The 24,909-nt window shown below is 37.6% G+C and overlaps 1 pseudogene across 1 annotated transcript in view; it reads right to left on the bottom strand.

Annotated features, from left to right (window-relative positions):
- Positions 1–24,909, bottom strand: part of LOC149477694 (uncharacterized) — a 67,956-nt pseudogene that overhangs the window by 4,437 nt on the left and 38,610 nt on the right. Inside the window, exons 2-19 of the transcript XR_016317546.1 lie at positions 19,118–19,332; positions 17,385–17,491; positions 16,188–16,315; positions 14,332–14,361; positions 13,966–14,088; positions 13,387–13,547; positions 13,048–13,118; positions 12,313–12,446; positions 9,784–9,798; positions 8,696–8,719; positions 6,155–6,302; positions 5,724–5,850; positions 5,146–5,256; positions 4,870–4,977; positions 1,855–3,575; positions 1,551–1,709; positions 1,254–1,405; positions 189–323 (exon numbers count right to left, since the gene is read on the bottom strand). The product of XR_016317546.1 is annotated as an uncharacterized LOC149477694 (transcript). The remainder of the gene's footprint in view (positions 1–188; positions 324–1,253; positions 1,406–1,550; positions 1,710–1,854; positions 3,576–4,869; positions 4,978–5,145; positions 5,257–5,723; positions 5,851–6,154; positions 6,303–8,695; positions 8,720–9,783; positions 9,799–12,312; positions 12,447–13,047; positions 13,119–13,386; positions 13,548–13,965; positions 14,089–14,331; positions 14,362–16,187; positions 16,316–17,384; positions 17,492–19,117; positions 19,333–24,909) is intronic.

Below are 24,909 nucleotides of genomic sequence, written 5' to 3'. Positions count from 1 at the left end.
GTGTTCTAAGGAGAGTTTGATTTAACACAGATTAATATAAACTAGAACCCACATTACCTCACATCCCCCCTACCTGTCCCCCACTTAACACTAAACTGGAACCCACATCGCCTATCTCATATCCCCCCTACCCCCACTTTTAGCACTAAACCCACCCTCCCCCGCGCCGGGTGTCCCACACCCATTACCTGTCGCTGTGCTTGTCGAGCAGGTACTCCTTGAGGCGCCGCGCGAGGTGCTCCGACAGCTGCGCCACCTCGGGCCACTGCTTCAGCACCAGCACGCCGAACATCACCGCCAGGCTCGTGGTCAGCACGCGCACCCTGCACACACGTTATGTTACTGTTAGTTATTTCTTTGACACATTTGTAAGGAGACTGTTGAAATCCAAGACACTGAATATATTTCTAAATAGCGCTCCGCCCCGGCTTCGCCCGTGGTACATATTTCGCAATAAAAGGTAGCCTATGTTCTTTCTCAGGGTCTAAAGATTATCTGTGCCAAATTTCATCAAAATCGGTCCAGTAGTTTATGAGCCTATTCATTACAATCAAACAAACAAACAAAGTTTTCCTCTTTATAATATTAGTGTAGATAAAGCATGTATTCAATAACTATAAAATCAGGTTACATGTTTGATAAGTATATATACTCAGTAAGCTTGTAATTTAATCTATTGTTTTATATGTAAGAAGTTAATTTAATCTATTCACTCCATCTCACATTATGGAACTTTAAAACTATCGAGAAGTGATCTTTTATCGTGAGCACCGAGGAACGGTACTTGAGAAAGATGTTTTTTTAAAGAGCGAATATTATAATCTATTTATTATTAGTATAATTATTGTGTAGTAGAGCTGATCAGAGTAAATTATTATATGTATAATATGTTAGGAAGACGGTGTATGTGGAGTTTTATTGGCAATATGTATATTATGTGATGTTGAAGCATGTCTAGTGCTCGGAAAAGTTAGCGACCATGTATGTAGTGTGAAATACGAGCGTGCGTTCGTGCGTGCGAGCTACGTGCGGGTGCGTTCGGTGCGTACAGTGTGCGGCAGTGCGTGCAGCATGCGCTGCTGCACTGTATATGTTACAGTCAAACCTGAACCAGTCAATATCCTTATTGACGGTTATTAAGGTTATTGACTAAGGGCATCGGTTAATATCCTTATTGAATGATTTGTTACAAATCATTACCAGCATATACACTGTGCGGTAGCACGTGCGTATGTACAGCCTGTGCCGTGTACCTGGTGCGCAGGAAGGGCATGGCGACGCCGGCGACGGTGGCGACGAGCAGCAGCGCGAGCTGCAGCAGCGTGAGCGCCACGTTGAGCAGCTTGACGAGCACGACGCGCGGCGGCAGTATGCGGTACTGCACTGTACACCCTGTGCCGTGTACCTGGTGCGCAGGAAGGGCATGGCGACGCCGGCGACGGTGGCGACGAGCAGCAGCGCGAGCTGCAGCAGCGTGAGCGCCACGTTGAGCAGCTTGACGAGCACGACGCGCGGCGGCAGTATGCGGTACTGCACTGTACACCCTGTGCCGTGTACCTGGTGCGCAGGAAGGGCATGGCGACGCCGGCGACGGTGGCGACGAGCAGCAGCGCGAGCTGCAGCAGCGTGAGCGCCACGTTGAGCAGCTTGACGAGCACGACGCGCGGCGGCAGTATGCGGTACTGCACTGTACACCCTGTGCCGTGTACCTGGTGCGCAGGAAGGGCATGGCGACGCCGGCGACGGTGGCGACGAGCAGCAGCGCGAGCTGCAGCAGCGTGAGCGCCACGTTGAGCAGCTTGACGAGCACGACGCGCGGCGGCAGTATGCGGTACTGCACTGTACACCCTGTGCCGTGTACCTGGTGCGCAGGAAGGGCATGGCGACGCCGGCGACGGTGGCGACGAGCAGCAGCGCGAGCTGCAGCAGCGTGAGCGCCACGTTGAGCAGCTTGACGAGCACGACGCGCGGCGGCAGTATGCGGTACTGCACTGTACACCCTGTGCCGTGTACCTGGTGCGCAGGAAGGGCATGGCGACGCCGGCGACGGTGGCGACGAGCAGCAGCGCGAGCTGCAGCAGCGTGAGCGCCACGTTGAGCAGCTTGACGAGCACGACGCGCGGCGGCAGTATGCGGTACTGCACTGTACACCCTGTGCCGTGTACCTGGTGCGCAGGAAGGGCATGGCGACGCCGGCGACGGTGGCGACGAGCAGCAGCGCGAGCTGCAGCAGCGTGAGCGCCACGTTGAGCAGCTTGACGAGCACGACGCGCGGCGGCAGTATGCGGTACTGCACTGTACACCCTGTGCCGTGTACCTGGTGCGCAGGAAGGGCATGGCGACGCCGGCGACGGTGGCGACGAGCAGCAGCGCGAGCTGCAGCAGCGTGAGCGCCACGTTGAGCAGCTTGACGAGCACGACGCGCGGCGGCAGTATGCGGTACTGCACTGTACACCCTGTGCCGTGTACCTGGTGCGCAGGAAGGGCATGGCGACGCCGGCGACGGTGGCGACGAGCAGCAGCGCGAGCTGCAGCAGCGTGAGCGCCACGTTGAGCAGCTTGACGAGCACGACGCGCGGCGGCAGTATGCGGTACTGCACTGTACACCCTGTGCCGTGTACCTGGTGCGCAGGAAGGGCATGGCGACGCCGGCGACGGTGGCGACGAGCAGCAGCGCGAGCTGCAGCAGCGTGAGCGCCACGTTGAGCAGCTTGACGAGCACGACGCGCGGCGGCAGTATGCGGTACTGCACTGTACACCCTGTGCCGTGTACCTGGTGCGCAGGAAGGGCATGGCGACGCCGGCGACGGTGGCGACGAGCAGCAGCGCGAGCTGCAGCAGCGTGAGCGCCACGTTGAGCAGCTTGACGAGCACGACGCGCGGCGGCAGTATGCGGTACTGCACTGTACACCCTGTGCCGTGTACCTGGTGCGCAGGAAGGGCATGGCGACGCCGGCGACGGTGGCGACGAGCAGCAGCGCGAGCTGCAGCAGCGTGAGCGCCACGTTGAGCAGCTTGACGAGCACGACGCGCGGCGGCAGTATGCGGTACTGCACTGTACACCCTGTGCCGTGTACCTGGTGCGCAGGAAGGGCATGGCGACGCCGGCGACGGTGGCGACGAGCAGCAGCGCGAGCTGCAGCAGCGTGAGCGCCACGTTGAGCAGCTTGACGAGCACGACGCGCGGCGGCAGTATGCGGTACTGCACTGTACACCCTGTGCCGTGTACCTGGTGCGCAGGAAGGGCATGGCGACGCCGGCGACGGTGGCGACGAGCAGCAGCGCGAGCTGCAGCAGCGTGAGCGCCACGTTGAGCAGCTTGACGAGCACGACGCGCGGCGGCAGTATGCGGTACTGCACTGTACACCCTGTGCCGTGTACCTGGTGCGCAGGAAGGGCATGGCGACGCCGGCGACGGTGGCGACGAGCAGCAGCGCGAGCTGCAGCAGCGTGAGCGCCACGTTGAGCAGCTTGACGAGCACGACGCGCGGCGGCAGCGCGGCGCCCGCCTCGCCCGCGCCGCCCGCCCCGCCGCCCGAACCGCCGCCCGCCATCCACTGCTCCAGCTTGCTTATCTGCGACGCACACATAAACGTTACGTTCACATTAAAAAGACGGGTTGCACTCCGAGACTGCCGGCAGAAGTGAAAACTTGATTATTAACGTTAAGCATGTTTGATATCCATCCGTCTTACGCTTTTTCGATCAAGTCACGTGTCCTGACGCGAGTTTAAGATTTTATACCCATTACAGAAAAAGTGCTCAACGCCGCTAAAGAAGTTTTCACTTCAAAAAAATGTGTGCGTGTACTAGTATGTACACACGTAAGAAGTGAAACTTTTTTATGACCCTATTTAAAAAAAAATAATTTACTATATGCAATTTTACAGAAATACGTCAACCACGCGTGGTAGGGATAAAAACAAAGGTTAAAATAACACAAAATTTATATTTTATAAAATATGGTTTTCAAACACAGGTTTACATTTAAACCATATAAATCTTATCATTTCAATCTCAGTTCAAAAGTATTTACAGTCTGATCATTCTTTAATATTATGACAATTACAAAAAAAATGAAAATAAAAACAATCAAAATCAGGGATTATCTTTATTTCTGACATTTTAGATAAGTACATCGGAACTTTCATTATGCTCTCCCTCATATTTTTAACTTTCCCTACTGCTATGACCGGTGTAAATCATTTCATCGATTAATTCAATTCACCTTTAAAAACAAAACCAAGAAGGGTATGTAATAGCAGCTCTATATAATTCCACACAGAGAGAACACGTGCAGTCACCACCAATATTTAAAGACGACTGACGGATTTTTGAGTTTTTTGACTGACAGGCTACCGTCACCTACCGCCCGATTTGTTTTTGATTGTGTATGACCGTGAATTGACTTTTATTTCTTTTGAACAAGGTGTAAAATGCAAGTGCATTGTTTAGGGCTCTTACGTTTCAATGATTCGAGTGTTTTCGGAAATACGACAATTAGCGAAGATTTGCATGCGCATTATTAATTTTGGAGTACTGTATATGACAATGTTTCCTCACTGTCAAACTAAAAAAAAAGACGTGTGGTACTCGGGGACGGCCGCGGTAAAGCTATTGCATGCTATGCCTTCAAGCTACACCTCCGTGTCCGGAGTGGGGAGCGTGAGATTTTTTCGTTACGCAATTTCTGGATTCGGTCCCCGCGCTCAAGGCCCGCGATAGAAGCAATAGCTTAATAAAATTATATGCTTTTGAGACCTTTAAAGATGCCGATTTATCGTTACGCACCGTGGTTTGTGCCATTTTTAACGGTTTTGAAACTTTAAGGTTAGTAAGTATACATTTTGAGAGTAGTTCGATACTCACTTTAGTCTGACACAAATCTAACGCCTCGTGTATGTCTCGTATCCGCTCTTCGCTCTGATACTGTACTTTCTCTTCCACGTCCGTTAGTGCTTGCTTTAAATTCTCTACCTGTGGAAACAATTAAACGATATAAACTTTTTTACTTTTCCGTTAAAAATGACTGCATAAAATCAAGAAAAAATTTTGAATTATCACAAAAATTGATAAAATAAAAACAGATATGTAATTGAAAATGTTAAAATCACAGGAAACTTTTCAAATTATTATTGAAAGTACCTCGTTTTGATGTAACTCAGTGAGATCGTTGATTTGCTCCTCGAGCCGTTCCGTCTTGAAGCGCTCCTCTTGTAAAGCGGCTGATAGAAACGACACCTCTTGCGTTAAATTCTGAAAACAAATAAATTTTTACCAGTGACCATACAATACACAATTCATAATCAAAAGTAATTTTTTTCATTTTCAAAACGTATTTTTTTTTATTTTGAATTCGGAAAAATACATTTATTAAAGAATTACAAAAACATTTTTTTTTGACGTGACAACGTCTTATGATTCGATAGAGCCGGCTGCACGCACGAAAAAACATGACTCATGCGGCGTTACCTCGCTCTGAGGCGTTCCATGTAAGCACATGTAATGGCTTGAAGTGCAAGCGAGAGCTCGGAACGAGCAACAAAGAAGCACAATTGGACGTTGTCACGTTCAACTATCGTCAGTAAACCGACTTTACAGACAACCAATTTTTTTTAATACAATAACATTAAAAAGGACAACTCACACTGAATAATTTACACACACACGTAGTGCCATCCAAAAAATTACAAAAAAAAAAAACATTTTTTATGCCAAATCACCTTAAGCGCATCGATCTTCTCAGCGAGCCGCTCGTAGTCCTCCCGCCGCTCGCGCAGTTCGTTGAGTATCGGCTTGAGGCTGAACGTCGCTTCCGACATGTTGTTTGTGCCCGCTTGTGTGGGGTAACTGTGTATAAACGTCACTTTAAACATATTTAGTGTGCCTCGTAAAACTATACTGACAGAAAATAGGTATATTTTAAATCATAAAAGTGACAAATAGTTATTTAGAAAGTAAAGTCGAGCCAATTTAATAGGCAACATTTGACGTCTATCAATTTTATCTTCGAAGAGAGGTAACGAGGAGGCCTTCCTCAATATATATCATCTTATATCATCTCGCTAAGACCATTTTGCTGATCATGCCGTGTGTGAAAATTGTCCTGAATATTTATTTATTTATTTATGTGTGTATGTGCGTGTATACTCACGGCACTCCCTCGCTGGTGACGGAGGAGGAGGGCGAGGCGTCGGGCGAGTACTTGGGCGCGGGCGAAGTGGCGGCCCGCGGGAGCGTGGAGCCGCGCGGCGCGGTCTCCCCCGCCTCGCTGGCGCGGGACCCTTCCGACGACGCGTTCGCTGCGCGTTGTACACACACTCAACATCCACATGGCGGGCGTTACGCGTTTATAGCGTTATTGTAACGCATTCGGGCCCAGAACACACGTGTATAATAGTTACGAATGTAGCGTAGTCCGGTCAAATTAGCCCAAAAAATATAAGAGTAGTCATAAATTTTTCATCCAGGTATAAATTTGTTGAAAACATCGTTTAAACAAAATTTAAACTTCCCATCATTGCGGTACTTGGGAAATAATTACTAGAGGTCACGAATAGGGAATGCAATCCGGATTACCCGAAATCCGATAAATCCGGATTTTGCTCGAATTTAAATAGGCTTTTAAATCCGGATTTAAAGAATGGAATCCGGATTTTTCGAACATATTAGCACAGTATTACAATATTTATAGGTTCTAATGTTTCTTGCGTTAGACGATAGATGGCACTGTAAAGTATAAGTGCATCCCGTTCCCGCGCAAGCAGTCGAATTTGGCGCGAATCGCGACACGTCGCGAAGCGGGCCTAGAAATAATACATTTGAATTTAGATCTTATCACATTGCATTACTGTTGACTTTTGTTTACAACAATTTATCACCATTCGAAGCGTCGACTGGAACGTATTTCAGCTTACGCAGCTTCGAGTATTCGAGTGAAGACAGGCTAAGTAATGGAGTAGCTTCCATTTATAATGTTTTATTTTAGCTATGATTAATAAGTATTTTTTTTAACTTTGTAGAATCTTGTTTATTGAAGTTATACTTAGTGTGTAGTTGTGTTCATGAAAATTTGAATTTTGTTATTACTGATTTTGATAAAAATAAGAACTCTGTTGGAAAGACTGTCATCATTACTAATAAAGAATGAAAAAGCAAAATAGGATTTTGCTTACTGATTTAGAAAATTGAAGCTGTTTCGTTTTAATATGTTTGTAGGTATATGATGAAAACTCTGTTTGCAATTTATGTTGTTTCTATTTATCTAAGAAAATATTTAATGTTTTGTTATAATGTTAATGTCTGATGGATGTGACAAGGAGTCTGCTTTATGTTTTTTCTTTACCAAAGTTTAAAAGTTTTTATTTTATTAGAATTTTAGAGTTTGTCTAGTTAATTTCTAGGTATTGAAAGATATAAATACATTTGATTTAACTAAAATTCATGTTTTTATTGATTTTACATAATAATAAACGTTTCAAACGGAAAAGTCAAATTTTTCATTCAAAATCCGCTAAATCCGGATTCTCCGGATTATTGTATAAATCCGTTTTTCAAAATCCGGATTTTGTAAAGTAAACGGTCATTCCCTAGTCACGAATGTTTCTCACAATTTTACCAATATCAACAAGACGGGAATTGTTGTATTTTTTAACTAGATTGACCGGACTATATAAGTTCATTTAAATATATACGCTGCTTCATTAATAGCCTAGGCACTTGATTGGACGGTGCCATTCAGTTCTCCCAAACGATACAACAGCGTATCATTTGAAACAACATAACTAAGCTGCACCTTTTAATATATGTATGGTCTAGGCTATCAATAAAACTATTAATTTAACCAATTGAGCATCAATATACAATAGAACATTATAGAAAATGCATAATAGATGCATGGAGTATAATAGACCATTGTACTCTTCGTCAATGACATTGAAAAAGTTTCAAGTTGCAAGGTAAGTTTAAAAACATAACTTAGTTGTACATGTGTATTCTGGGCCTGAAAATATCCATTATTTTTTTACTTTAAAAATATTAATGGAGAGAAAAATATGAATGTAAAATAGAGTTATCTTAAAGTATACAAAATTATCTTTTATCCATGTCTTTATTTATTGCATGCGGCTAATTACGTTGTTTAATATATATATATTTTTTAATTATAGTTTAAGATTCGAACCTTAATCGATCTTCGGGGTGATAATATAATGAGAACTATTTTATAATAAATTTAGTATATTTAAAATTGTATTCAAAATAGGTTTGCTGGAAAAATCCTGGACAGGATTTTTAAAAATCGAGGTCGATTTAGATTCATATCTTCTACTATTATAACCGGGACATTTTATTTTTTAGTAAGTCTAAACTCAATATATTTCTTATGATATATTTATTTATATTAAATTTGTAAACAAACAAAAAAAATACATGCAGCCCTGTATTAGCCTATGTTAAATGTATAGTCAGTTATGTTGAATTTATTTTCAGAATATTTTTCTAGGCTAGATTTTTTTGTATTTATGCTATAAGCTTTAAAAGCTAGCTGATGGACATACGAAAAATAAATAAAAGCCATTTATAGAGAATAATATAGATTAAAGAGGCTAAAATGTACGCGTTAGTGCAAGAAATAATAAATATTTTGCCAGAAAATCTAATAGATATGATAACATATTACGAAATATATATTTACCTCTCAGTTCCGTATGTTGGGGGGCTAGTGTGCAAGAACGAGACAAGAATTTGAAATGCTAACTAAGAAGTGATGAACAATGACTCACAGTATATAAACTATATTTATATGAACATAGTGATTATTATTAGAGATCAGTTAGATAAGTTTTACTATAGTTTGTGCGTATATAAACAGAAAAAGCAGTTTTAATATGATACTCTATGAAGACCAGTTAATAATTGCGTTTAGTGCATTACGCTAAACAATAAAACTAAAACGGTGCAAATAATCTTCATACACTTATCTGAACATATCAATCACATCACTTATTTCAAGTACCACGAAACCTTGTGTACTAATTAAATAATAAATATGTAAATACGAGAACAAAACTATAATTACATTATGTAGTATTCAATATTATTACATTTCCTGCGACATTTTTTGCAATTCTTTAAAAACATCGCACGTCCGTCGTCACGTGAGTTCCATTTGCAACTGAGTACTGACATAAAATGCTATCTAATATGAAATATCTATGACGTTTGTTGACAAGTGCTTATCTGCCATGTTACTGGACGATTTAACCTTGTGACATAAAAACCTAATGTTGCAATGTACATTAATACATTTATGTTAATAAAATCTTCTTATATATTGTGCATATGTGAGAAATTTTAATAGTTTCTGTTTAGGTAAATATTAAGTGCTAATTTCTACTTGTGACATGTAAATATCTTTTATGGAACGGATTTTTTATAGAAATACATGACGCATATTTTTTGTGTGTTTTATTTGCATGCAGAAACGAATTATTGTTACATGTTAGTAACTATTTTTTTATATATTTTATGTATATGTGCACGGTGTATTAAATATAAACAGCTACAAAACTAAAAACGCTATATATATATATATAATTATTTTTGATAACAATCTACAAAATCTATGCATGTGAGAATAGTGCATTGATGATTGCTTAAATACGTTATTTTTTGTTAAAATGTTAATAAAGTTTGTGAAATATAAGGTCATAGTTTAATGATTTTTATTATCAACATAATGCTACTATATGAATGTTTTCAATAGCACTATGATATACTTACAGGGACCCGTGTTTTCTGTGAGACAAAATGGAAGTTTTAGCATACATATATACGATAATATATAATATATTATAACACACATAGATGATATCAATGACTAACAACATGTGTCATGTATCATTTTTTTTTTTGTTTTAAAAAACGTTTTAAAGATACGATTACGCAGTAAATATAATAAATAATTTGGAAAATCCAAAAGTGCACGCCTCATAATTTTTTTTTTAATAAATATTTATTAATTATTATTTTTGTTTATTTAATAACAATTAAACCACATCGAATCAGACCCTGAAAAATGAAAGGGTTCTATTCCTGAGCATACTCAAGCGTAAGAGAAAAAAAAAGACTCGATTAGTAAAGTATTTCGGTCGCTATCGTGTTAACAAGAAAAAGGATCCGCACATACAGACACACGGACGTCCAAGACAGAACTTTTTTAAACTGTTTTTTAACTAGTTTAAATAACAAAAATGACATCAAAAATATCATGAACGTTAAAAATAGTGTTTTTTCTTAATATGTGTGTGTATGTATTATCTTACAAGTGCAATGTTATGATACATAAAGACATTTTAAGTTTGAAAAATCAGATGTTTTGCGCGAAGTGACAGTAGTACCCACCTCAACGCTTCGCTTATGAGGCGTGCAATATCCTATATTTTAATATTTAAAAGCTGAGCGTGAAAGGCAAGCAAATTTTCTGCTTTTTGTATGTTTGTCTAGCAAGCTTACGAGAGCGTTTAAAAGTTGTTTATTTTTAAATGGTAGTAATAGTTGATAAAAAAAGTTCAAACACCTTACACGTTTAAAATTTTACACCAATTTTATCACACAAATAGACAATGAATAAAAAGAGTAAAATTATAATATTTTGTTTCGAAGCGGGTCATGAATATTTTGAATAATATCTATATTTTAACTTGCAATAAGAGGGTTCCTTTCAAAATGTCATCAAAATCCGTTCACTTGTTGCGCGTAAGAGACACAATCCTACATGCATGTATTCTTACAAACTTTCGCATTTATAATATGAGTTGGATGTGTGTATGTATATCTCTCTCTCTTTACGTGCACGCGTAAAGAGGTAAGAGCACGTGCTTGAGTGAGTTTCTCTTCTATTTGTTTCATCTCACTTCATATACACGAAAATGTATTCATTGAAATAAATTAAATAAATATATCAGTGTATATGGGGTACATGGATTCGTCCATGTGTTTGTATACACGCGCTTGTGTTTATGCTTTTCTCTGATGTATTTGTTTGTTCGTACGTGCGTATACCATAACGGAACCTTAGTACAAAGCTGAGTCGACGGTCCGCACGGGAACGTCTATCGCCGAGGCTGGCGCATTCCTTAGCGCTATGTTATTTAAGTGTTTCAATTACTAAAGGTAATAATATATTATAAATTATTAGCACGTCTATCGTGCAGGACCTATTGTGTAGAATTAAACATTTTTATATTAGTAAATTCGTGCTTTTTTTTCCATATTTTGTGGATCGATGATGGATGATCGATAGATAGATGTATGTCACGTTTTTGAAGATCCTACCGACTGCGCCAATTATAAACTCCACAGCCGGAGGCAAAAGATTTACTTACATAAAAAAGATCGTGTGTGCCGGGTACATGCTCGGAACAGACGAAGATTATATCAGAAGTGAAACTTCTTTGTTAAGACGCAGAGATACCAAAATCGTCGCCTTACTCCATTACGTGGCGGTATTGTTATGATCCCGAAATTATACTTTTGTGCCTACCAATATAATATTTATATACTTTGTGTCTACAAAATCGACTGTCCATATTAGGATTCGAAACCGATCTGCGAATCTTAATGTGGTATACAGTGGCCAGTCGCTATCCAACCTAGCTGTACTCACGTCACGTCATATTTATATATTATAAATATATATTATTCGTCTAATTGCCTTTCATTGAACAACCACCAACCTGATAGGCAAACTTTCAACGCGCCTAAAGAAGTTTCAGTTTAAAATGAAAAGTAAGTGAAACTATACTCGGATTTTTAATTAGACAAAGTAAACTGACGTTTACTGTGTTGTCAGGTTTTGATGAAATAAAAATAGCGTTGTCACAAAGTGAATGATTGAAAATCTTGAATGAATGAAATTGAATCGATCGTCTAGTGAATATTATTTAGTGTGTAACAATATAACATCAAATAAACACAACAAACACAACGTAATCAGTTACAATTAACGAAAAAATTACAAAAACAATAATGTAAACAGCGTAACAATAAAAATAAAAAAATGATTATAATTACATTCTACTAGTAACTTATATCTTATATAGCTTTATATATTATAATTAGAAATAATGTTATTTTATAGTTTGAAACGATGAACTATTCACACTCATTGTTCATTCATCTGATTGAATGAGAACTGAATTCCTCACTATTACTTTAAATATGGCAACATTATTTAACAAAGTGACATTAGCTGCTGTCAGTTTACTTTGTCTAATTAAAAATCCGAGTATAATATGTATCGTCACGCACCGGCGAGATGCGCAATATTGTCCGCGGATCCGAAGCGGTTGGAGCGCGAGAACAGGTGCGCGAACTCGCGCGGCGCCGCCATCACGCTGCCGCCGAGACCCGTGATGCCGTCGCGGATGTTGCCGCCCACGTTCCTGTACCAATAAACATAGTTTATATTATTGTCATCGGATCATGAATAAAAAAAAACCATTTATTTGCAATTAAACATGGTTACAACACAACAAACAACTAACAATATTATAACTATATGTGACACATTTATTGTGACATTTTGAACAATGTCTCCTATGCTGGGAAAAAACCTGTGTTATAGGAGACATTCATCCGTCCTTTGTTACAAGTAACATAAGAATTAAGTAAACGACAGCAAAAACATGGTAAACATTCATTAATTAAAAAATATATTATATATAAGTAGAAAACATTATAAATATTAAATAAATAAATACCGTTGATAGAAGAGGGATAGAGATGTTAATATAATACAAATATATTTGGTATACTTTTTTAAAATTCAACTCGCTTTTATCGTGTTTCACGATGGCTCTTTTTAATTCAATGATTGACACTTTGAACATAATTAACCCACAACACATTACTCTGCTTTATTGCGTAACATTAACAAAAACAAAATCAAAACGAAATACGATACTAAATAGGTACACATTAAAATATCGACTTATAATAATTTTATTAGACATAACTATGTATTATATAGCATTCAATACCTACTTTAGACCTTGTCCCATATCCCGTAACACCTCCCGCGGTTGTCTGTGCGTCTGTCCGCTTGTGCCATGTTGCTAAAACACAAACAATAATAATTTATGTTTAAATATTTACTTCAAAAGTATCAAATTAACGTAATACAACACAGAATACCGTTTATACATTCTAGAGATAGATGAAAAAGTTAGGTATAAGTTTACTTAACAAATGTGTATCATTTCAACTAAATTATTGTTAACACCAAGTTTATTACTTCGTAGATTAAAATTACTTAACACGTTAAAATATTATGTTTATCTCTTTTGCTTGCATTAATTACTTAAAAATATGCGGATATATTACCTCCCAATTCTTAATTCTCTTATTGTATCCCTCCAGTTTCTTCTGCAGCTGTACTATACATAGTGCGCTTTTCTGGTTTTTCTTCTCGAAGACTGCTTTGATTCGCTGCAACTGCTGCTTGTCGGCGTTTGCAGCTAGCTTGAGGTATTCGTTCACGTTGTCTGAAATTGGTTTTAAAATTTATAAGAAGGTTTCACGATATTAGAAGAAAAATGTTAATAACTTTTTCATTTTCTTCTTGTTCTATCTTGATCTAGTGCTGGTCATTACAAGAACCTATTCAAAAGATCGGAAAGATATAACAAATGAGACACGTTTATAACTAACCAGCGGACCCATACAACTTCTTCTGCACAAGAAGGTATATATTTTCTCACTTTTGCAATTCACATTACTACTCCTAATGCACATATTATATTTTTGTATGATTCTATATAATTGCCTATAGCATTACTCGATAACGGATATGTCAATTCAAACAGTAGCTTCTAAGACTAGCGCGTTTAACCAACCTACCAAACAAACAAACAAACCTCTATATAATTAATATATTATGTACATATATGTATAACCCCTCACCATCCCGTATAGTCTGTTCGAGCCGTATCAAGTCCTTGGTCCGTTCGATCTTGCTGTTGAGATGCGCGATCGCGGCGAGCGCTTTCGCTGACGTCACGTTACCGCTGCCTTCGCTGTCTTCCGCTAAAAATTATATTATAGATTATAATTATTATTTTTAGGGTGATTTTTTTATTAAATATCCTCATAGAAAATAGAAGTGTTCATAGGTTTTGCAAGATATGTCTCTAAACAATACTTAATCGATCTTGAAACAAACAAAATTGTGAGCAATTAAAAAGAAGATTACCTATAACTGGTGGTACGGACATTCTATAATCAAGAGAAAATATACTCGTAGTTGTTATAAGTATAAATATTACTCACATCCTTGATTTAAGTAGTCTCCATCTTGACCTGAAATGACATAAACCTTAGTCAAAAAAATAAAAATCATCTCCGTGTCCTCCTCACATGCTATGTTTCCATTTAACTGTATGGAAAAAAATACGCTACACAGTTGCTCAGTTGCATAAAAATTAAGGAAAAATACACAGGTAATATAAACATTTATTCAAACCATATAATTGAATCAATATTCCGAATCGGCATACACATTTAAATAATTATTAAAAAGTATACCAAGTATGGACCATATACGGTACGCATCATGTTTTTAAATGAATAATTTATATGACCGTCGATTATAACACGTTATCATTAAAATTGTATAAGTCATAAATATTAATATGCTCTTATACGGTAGAATTTATTTATTAGAAGTAATGATATCGCATTACTTATACATTGATGGTCCTTTTATTTCTATAGATCGGAACTCTGATAGAACTATTATCATAATATGGTATGAAAGAAATATTATGGCCAAAGAATCAAATATAAAATTTTGATTTAAGTTAAGGTCAGGTAAAATACTGATCTTTTTATTTAATAACCGAATATGCAACTCTATCTTTCTATAGCAAGAAGGATATGATATTTATTTTTATGCTTAAAAAACAGAAGCAAACCTCTAAAACTTGTAATTATTTTACTTTAAACTTGACTCAGTCCGATGTTAATTACTTGGAACACTCGGAATTTCCCGTGAGAATGTGTAAACGCAGAGAAAATGTACTACATTTTTTAAAACATTGGAAGCCTTGAAATGAATTTTGATATCTAGGAAAAAAATATTTAAGTATTTTGTTTCCTGAAAATTATTTTAACGTATTATATGTAAATACACAGTAAGAGAGAAGAGATAAAGTACTAAGGGCGACCTTATCGCTTTTAAATACACACAATAATTATATTGCAAGCTAAATAAATCACCGATAAATAATTCGTTAAAAACTAAAAAGTCTATAATCTATAATCTCTCTCTGTGTGTGTATGTGTGTGTGGCAATCATTTTAAAAATAAACCTAATCATTTAGGCCCGATTCAGTGCGACGCGGACCGTCCGCACGCGGACTAGGTTTTGCGTCCGTCGCGGATGATTTTATCGTTCAGTGCGATGCGGATCGGGATCGACTGTAACCCTCTGGCCTTGTTCAGTGCGACGCGGATGACCTACGCGGACGTCCGCGACGGACGGTAAAATGTATGAAACCTTACAGCGCGTTCAGAGCGACGCGGAGCTGTCCGCATCGCGGAGAGCTATCCGCGCGCGGACGAAATCGCTCCGCGCCGCTCCTCCGCGCCGCGGATGTCCGCGGGCGGACGGTGCCTGGTTCTAATGTATTTGTTCAGTGCTCGGCGGACAACAGTCACGCGGAGCGGATGTAAAGTACTGTCGTTGTCATGGCGGCTGCGTCAAATGTGCAAACCGAGAGGGTTACAGTCGATCCCGATCCGCATCGCACTGAACGACAAAATCATCCGCGACGGACGCAAAACCTAGTCCGCGTGCGGACGGTCCGCGTCGCACTGAATCGGGCCTCTCGGTTTGCACATTTGACGCAGCCGCCATGACAACGACAGTACTTTACATCCGCTCCGCGTGACTGTTGTCCGCCGAGCACTGAACAAATACATTAGAACCAGGCACCGTCCGCCCGCGGACATCCGCGGCGCGGAGGAGCGGCGCGGAGCGATTTCGAGCGCGCGGATAGCTCTCCGCGACGCGGATAGCTCCGCGTCGCTCTGAACGCGCTGTAAGGTTTCATACATTTGACCGTCCGTCGCGGACGTCCGCGTAGGTCATCCGCGTCGCACTGAACAGGCCCATAATATCTCACCTCTATAAGCCGGAGACCCGTATTCGTCCGCAGACAGCCCATAGGACACGTTAGGACTGTACACGGCTGTGACGTAGTCGCCGCCTAAAACGTTCGCAATGGCCTTCTTTTGCGGCGAGTCTTCTAAACTGAAATGTTTCATGAGCATTTATTAGTATATTAACGTATTTAGAAAGAAATTTTGTTGAATAAACGCTTTCTTCAAAGATGTCTTCGCAATGAAGCAATTTATATTAAAACGAACAAAAAAGCTCGCTAATTAAGTCGCACACAAAACTTCTATCTTTAATGAAGCTTTTATTTGGCATAGTTTAATTTGACTTTTTTAATTACATTAAAGGTATAGGTAATGTAAGGTTAAAAATACTTTCTACTATATTGTCACCAAATGGGCGATAGCAAAGATCTTGCACCATTTCATCTTTACAGGCCATTATCAACCTTACATTACAAATCCTTACAAGTTAAACACTACCTAAAATCAAACTCAACCACCTAAAACAAATACAATTCCAAGCAACAAACAAAACTAAAGGACCAAACTCACAAATCTGCATTTGGCATTCACATACCAAAGGTTATATTAGTTAGGATTCAATTTCCTAAAGTTTTCGAGTCTCCAATTAAAACTATACGAGGCTAAAGTGCTCCGAAATAGCAGTAAAAGTCAAGGGGTCATGTATCCGCCTGATATTTAACTCATGGAAACAAACTATGCAATTTACTTTGTGCTGTTTCAAATATGACAACAACTATTTCAAATTTAGTAGCCGTGGGTATACAAAATATGGTTTTAGTTTTTAATCAAAGATTTATTTATAGATATTTTATATTTATATTCGTATATGAAATACTAGGTACATTTATATTTTATAATATTGCTTTTAAAGTGAGTACTATACACAATATAAAATAGTATTATACATAATAAGACAAGGGTTAAATCAATCGTTTTAATATAAAAAGGGTGATATTTTTTATTTAAATGTGACTAGATAAAGAGAGATCTTAGAGCAATAAGTTTTTTACTGAATGGACTTCGGCCATAGTATAGGCCTGTAGTTTGGAAACCATTGGTTGATAATTAAAACGATCCGTTGCCGAAAGCTCATAGCATTGTACCTCCTAAGCTCTTTATTACCTTCGCATAAAATAATACCAAACATCTCTATATAGTATATAACATTAATCACTTACTCTCTAGACGAATTGCCCGTAGTATTCGCGGACAGAGGACTATTGCCAAGATCCCTGGAGTGCGACTTGACGTGGTGCGACCGAGGCTCGCCGTGCCGTGACGTATCCTGCAACGAACACACACCATCGTTACACTTAATTAGCAAAATGTACCACATAACCAAAGATTCCAACACTATACATTCCGATGTATACATTTGAGAAACTAAAATTAAAAGCTATATTTTCTTTTTAAACTACAAAGTTCGGTTCATGTTGATCTAATGATTGTTCAGACACAAAACATTGAGAACAGCTTTTCGGTTGCGTGTGATAAGATAATACATTTAGTTGAATGGCAGATAAAATTTCGTAAATAAACCATTCACCATTGTACTACTAAACTATTGATTTGACATGCGTTTTTGGGTCGTCTCTCGCTTCTGGACTTTGAACTTGTTTATTTATATAAAAAAACTTAAAATATACAATATATTTTATATGATGCGTATAAAGTACTGACTGGCTCGTTATCTCAATTTATCTTGAACGTGCAACTTGTCCATTCTTACGAGTACCAACATAATTGTTATTACTCATACTGACATTGCTACCTTGCGCTTGACTTCTTACTATGCTAATAGCTGACGTTTGTAATGGTTAGGGAGCCAGGTGCAAATTTGGTTCATTATTTCCTCTCAAGAGATAATTCGTCAGACGCATGAGAGTATAGTATTATAAAGCCTCGTGAACGTCAGCTGGCGCTCGGTTGGGGGGGTGAGCGGTTGTAGCCTCCCACGCACATAGGAAAAAAATACATTCATTCATTCATTTCCTCTCAGCTAAAAATTTGTCAAATTGTAGCTAACCCAATATCTCAACGAAAAAAAATAGTCAGCTGGTTACAACATGGTGTATTATACGTCAGCTGGTGTCTCGAACATGAAAGTTAAATTTAAAGAAAAATTTATTTTCCGTTATTTCCTCTCAAACAAAAATTTACCTGATGATAGCTTATATGTAACTGTGGATAAATATATATGTCAGCTGGCTGTATCTTGGTGGAAAAACCGTCAGCTGATACGGGAGGCTACAACCGCTCTTCCCCCCAACCGAGCTCCAGCTGACGTTCACGAGGCTTCATAATACTATACTTTGATGCATTTTACTAATTACCGCTTGAGAGGAACTTGGTCATAAAATCTGCTGCTGGCTCCCGGACCATAACCATAACTGAATGAATAATCGTCATCAATTCACAGGATTAATATGTAATTATTTTCAACTTTTGATATGATCACAATTGACTTGTGGTATATCCACGGTTTACGGTCACTGTAGTCACTCGCATTACCCAAAGCCGTTATAACCGCCTGAATTTTAATATCAATAATAGTTTCCATAATTATCTATATATTATATATTATAAATAATATTATATATCTTCTCTTATATATAAAAATGAATCGCAAAATGTGTTGGTAAGCGCATAACTCGAGAACGGCTCAACCGATTTCGAAAATTCTTTTTTTATTATATTCCTTGAAGTACGAGGATGGTTCTTATGTAGAGAAAACGTAAACATGTACCACGGGCGAAGCCGGGGCGGACCGCTAGTTATAAATAAAGAAGAATAGGATACAAGGTTTGAATTTTTTTTGACTTGCAATTTATCCACGACTTGCCAATTGTTCCTATAGTTTGACTTGCAACTTAACCGTGTTATTATCCGCTGTGACGTCACAGATACTCACGCTGACATGATGCACGGTGGGCGACTGCACCCGCGACCGTATCACGGCGTCGTCCGTGACCGCCGGGTCCCTGGACAGCTCCGCGGTGGACGGCGACTGGCTCCTGCTCGACCCCTTGCTGTGACCATGGCTAACGTGCAACGTATCCATGCCTATTGGTGCCTTGCCACTGACATAGTTGTCACTTTAATTCCATGGGTTCCATTCTTTGTTACCTGCAAAACCAAGTATAATTGAGATGCTATGTTACGTATAAACTGAAAAATAAACACGAAATAATAATGTCAAGGTTGTTAGGTTTTTGTACTCTTATTACGTCTACATGATATCTTTATAAAAATGTGTTTGTTGTATTTTTTAAAATGTCGCGTCTCAATTTATTTGAGCATGTCTTATAATGAGAAATTACAAACGGCACGAACGATAAGAGCGAACTCTTAAATGTCGAGAGCAGAAAATCATATTATTTCACAGAGATTCACAAATTGTGCGAAACTTGAATAACTGCCAGGAGAGAGATATTTTTATTAGTACAATATATGTATGTAATAATAATCCATACTAATATTATAAATGCGAAAGTAACTCTGTCTGTCTGTTACTCAATCGCGCCTAAACTACTGAACCAATTTGCATGAAATTTGGTATGGAGATATTTTGATATCCGAGAAAGGACATAGGCTACTTTATATTGCGAAATATGTACCACGGGCGAAGCCGGGGCGGACCTCTAGTTTCAAATAAAACAAAAAAACATGTGTATCTATTGACTGATATAGCAGTAACATTTATTGAGTTAGAACAGGTTATTTCATTTTTTGGTCTGCTTATGTCTAGATTGGCATACAATTTATGCAGGCATTATCTCGTCTGTTTTTTTTGTATAAGCACTCGTTTTTCTTACAAATGTAAAGAGACTCAAGTGCCATATATTTAATCTTCTTCTTCTTCTCTTCTTCTTTCTTTATATATAAAAATGAATCGCAAAATGTGTTGGTAAGCGCATAACTCGAAAACGGCTGAACCGATTTCGATAATTCTTTTTTTATTATATTCCTTGAATTACGAGGCTGGTTCTTATGTAGAGAAAACGTAAATATGTACCACGGGCGAAGCCGGGGCGGCCCGCTAGTTGTTGATAAATCTAAATATTCATACATGATACAACATAACAAAATATTACGACCTCTATGCGTGTACACCACTTGAATACTAAAAGACTTTCCATTGCCGACCGCCATAATTGGTCTCTAGCCGAAAATAGATTGCTTTATTCATACTGAACGTATTTTTCGAGAAACATGAATATTTTCTCCCGTTTTATTGTTATGAACTCATTATGAAGGGATTTGTTACGTTGTTATTAAATTGTTATGAATAAGTGTAAAAATATAGAAATCGAATAATTTTGAATAATGTAATGAGTAATACAAAAATGTAATGTGCGTTAGAACTTAGAAGTGAAACTTCTCTGGCAAGATTCAAAGATACCAATATCGTCGCCTTACTCCATGATGTGATGGTATTGCCATGAAGCGAACTTGAAATTTTCCACTCAACACGGCTAAAGAACTTCAATTCTTCACTTCAATAAGAAAATTTAAGTAAATTATCTTTATTAGAGTAACCTTATAATTTCTACAATCAACCTTTCACTTTCTAGAACGCACAAGTAACAAATTTCACAAATAACGACTCTTCATCTAGAAAATTCTTGCTATTATAGTCTCTCAAAGAACTAAACGTAATTAAATTTTAATAATACCCTGAGGCCTAACTTTACAGTAGTTGCTGAGTTCATTAATTGAGATTAAAGTCGTAATGGAAAACATTTTACAACGGTTTTATAACTTTTTATAACAGCTTTCAAGAATCGTACTTAATTATCGTATTATATTTTGAATAGGTACTTGTTGGTACCTATATCTTGCAATAATTAACTCAAATATTTTTTTTTTAACTGAGTTGTTTAACAAAATATAATGTATCTACATAGAGACAAGATACAATTCTATAGTTACTCATTTCTTAAACACGACAACAATGAACATTTGTATGCATAATGCATATCTTAAATAGAAATCAATTTATTCCAACTTTGAACAAACAAAATGTTTAAAAAAATACAGTCAAATTGAGCACCTTCTCTTACTTTGAAATCGGTTGAAAGAACTACAAAATGAAACTATTAAATAAACTAGATTTCCGCCCGCGGCTTCGCCGGCGTTTGCAAAAGAAAACCCGCATAGTTCCCGTTCCCGTGTGATTTCCGGGATAAAAACTATCCTATATGTTAATCCAAGTTACCCTCTATATGTGTGCTAAATTTCATTGTAATCGGTTCAGTAGTTTTTACGTGAAAGAGTAACAAATATCCATACATCCATACAAACTTTCGCCTTTATAATAGTATTAAGATTGTGTCTGGACATGCCTAATACTTTGTAACATTACTAACATTGAATACGTCGATAATTAAACAAACCCTATTTACAAACGTGCTCACTAAAAAGTGAAGAGAAAGATTATGACGTAGTGCACTTGAATTATTACATAAACTGTTTCACGGTGCGTCCGTAACGCAGAACTCAACAGAACTAGATAAGGCCACCGTGTCAAGTGTAGGCGCAAAGCACTTAGTTATGATTCAGGGAGATTTTAATAAATGCTCCGTATTAAAATATAATTACAGTTGGGAAACATTTATATTATTGTAAATGCAATACAAAATCTTACATGATGTAATAGCGCACCGAGTTCTCAATGGTGGAGATACAACCCATTCTTTAGCACAATTATTGTAATGAAACAATATTTTCATGGTATTGTACACTGTTAGTAAAATCACGTTTAGAATCAATGCTATTAAACCAATACAAACATATGCATAGGTACTTATTTACACAAATCTAGTCTAATGCCTTCAATTGATCCATCTAGTATTTATTATCTGAGGTCGCATGTACAAAGCAATATCTACTATGTTGCCGACAAACGCGACGGGGAGTATAAGCACTGCCAAGTTTAGAACTATTACTATAAATAATGTTACATCCAAATATATATTGTTTACGAGCTATATATTTGCAGTGATATATTGATTGCTAACAGCTTACGACATCTTGGATGCATTGATTATAACAACATAAACACAATACTAATAATAACGATAAAAAGCATCATGTTAGAAATCAAAACCCTTTTCTTGTGTGAGTTAGAATTATCTTTAAATAAACTTGAGTAGGTACTAGGTAAGAAAATAAATTGCGTTTATCTCTATGATAAAATTCCCACCCCACGCAGTCTTTTTATAGATGGGAAAGTCGGATCAAATATGATTCGAAATAGCTCAAAAGATATCCAGACCGTTAGTACTAAAGGGATCATATATAAAACATTAATATCTTTCTCATTCAGTGTATCAATAAAATTTGCGAAGACCAATATATTCATATGAAAAGCTATTAATTCCAATGCTATTAAAATTCACATCGAGTAAGGTCTATTGAACTGTATTATTCATAAAAGTAATTAATTAACGAGTGACATGCTCAGTAATTTATAGCTCCATAGTTGATCCAATTCGCTAATCAAGTAGGTTAACGACAATCGATTTTATGGGCACGTGTGTTTATGGATTTTATAAATATTTACTTAATAAATCGGGCGTTTTACAAGAAAAAATGCACGAAGATTTAATACTATAATACTTGTTCAATGTCACAGCGTAGCACTTTGATATTTTGCCGCATGGAAGCTGTTATTAAATGAAGTTTCAATCTCGTCGCTTTCTTGTAAAATAATTTCGCTATATTTTCTACAAAAGAATCAAACTCAGTTTAATAAACCGATAATTGTGAGCACCATACTGTGAATCCTTCCACTACTAAATTTACTTTTTGCTATCTATAATATTACTCTATATGAAATGAAAGTGCACCTTTCCACTTTTGGGAATACGATTATAATTAAAGATAAATGATTAACTATAGTCCTTTTCACCTAGGATGATTCCTGTGACACTTCATCGTGTTCCGAATTACGTATTTTATGTTTAAAACGCCAAAATAATTTTAGTGCATAACATTTTTATTTTATGGCGGCATTATTGCCAAAAATATAAAAATGAAACATCTTAAGATTATAAATACAAAACAGTATTGTTTAGTTTAATATAATGAAAAATAAAATAAAATAACACAAAATACGCAATTCGTGTACATGAAATGGATCGTTGAAAAATCATAGAGTTGGAAAAGATATAATCGGCGCCCATCTTGTGATCGTTTGTCAATCGAGTAAATCGTCACAGTACGAGTGCAGCCTTGTATACAAGTTGTATTTTTATATTGATACTTTACGTGGTATTCTGTTATTGTTACTAATTGTTATTGTTGACTTTTTGTTGCTGTTGTTTGCTAAGTTTCCTTAGTTAATTGTTGGCGAAATGCCGAAAAAACTAATTTTGGTACTTTATTCAAATCGATTTCATTTCCATTTAAAATATTATCGATTATCGGAAACAATTGATATGTTTTCAGTAAAGACATCTCTACACGTGTCAAAAATCGATGTGTCACAGAAATCATCTTAGGTGGAAAGGACTATAATTGGATAGTCGGGTTGTGTCCAAATATTATTTCAGATATTTATAACGTTAATGTTATCTATACTAATTGTATTTCTATACTAATATTATGAGGAAAGGTTTGTATGTATGTATGGTTTTCACGCATAAACTACTGGACCGATTTTGATGAAATTTAGCACAGATAATCTTTAGACCCTGAGAAAGAACATAGGCTACCTTTTATTGCGAAATATGTACCACGGGCGAAGCCGGGGCGGACCGCTAGTATGAGATAAAATGTTACCTATGCAATGTTTTTTTATGTTTCAGTGAAGATGCTATTTAAATAGGTGTAGCTAAGATGAGCTTGCTGCTTGAACAATTGTCCCTTACCAATTGGTAAGGGACAAAAAAAGAGGTTGTTTCTGAGGTACTATATGCGTAAAATTATCCTAGGTAGATGTTTTATTTACACACGTACAGACCGAATATTAATTGCAAACACTAATTAATAAGAGAAAGTTAAATAACACAAATAGAGCTCATGAGCTCGAATAAAAGTTGAAACCTGAATCGTTCAATAATTGGCGTTAAACAAACTTTTATGATTGAAGTTAAACTGTCGATATCGATAAAACCGTTTTGATTTAATAAATCATAGCTTTTACGTATTTTACTGACGTATTTCAACTACCACCTGAACTGCTCTAAAGAAAGCACTGTGTACAGTCCTGAGTTGTTTCCCGACTCAGCTATATAAAACTCAACTATAATAATTTTGTCAAATTTAAATTTTAAATATTACAATTGTTTTCATAGAAATAATATTATTAACGGCATGGATGCCTTTTTTCAAGCGAAGAATACATCTATTCAAAATTACTGTAAAATATAAACTAGTTTTAACTGAACTGTCTTAATCTTTAAGAACTTTAAAAATAATTAATATGTAGGTACCTATCTTTTATTTCAAAGATTACATACATATTTTTAAATATGAATATGAAAAGAACTATCGTTATCATCAATGGCACTTACTCGAGATTTAACTCTCTCATGCTTATCAAAAGAGACGAGTCAGTTGATATTGGATACTTATAGAGAAATACCCGCATTTGTCTGATTATTATCATTTAACTAACGGATTCATACGGTTTCACGCAAATTCTGAAGACGCATAGAAAAAAAAATGTAACGTTATATTTGATGCTTTATTGAATCG

The sequence above is a fragment of the Colias philodice genome, chromosome 24, assembly GCF_061535455.1.
Source record: "Colias philodice isolate Cphi_HAF_F1 chromosome 24, ilColPhil1 Martin Lab GWU primary, whole genome shotgun sequence".
NCBI lineage: Eukaryota > Metazoa > Arthropoda > Insecta > Lepidoptera > Pieridae > Colias > Colias philodice.
This window is presented reverse-complemented; position numbering and strand designations above follow the sequence as displayed.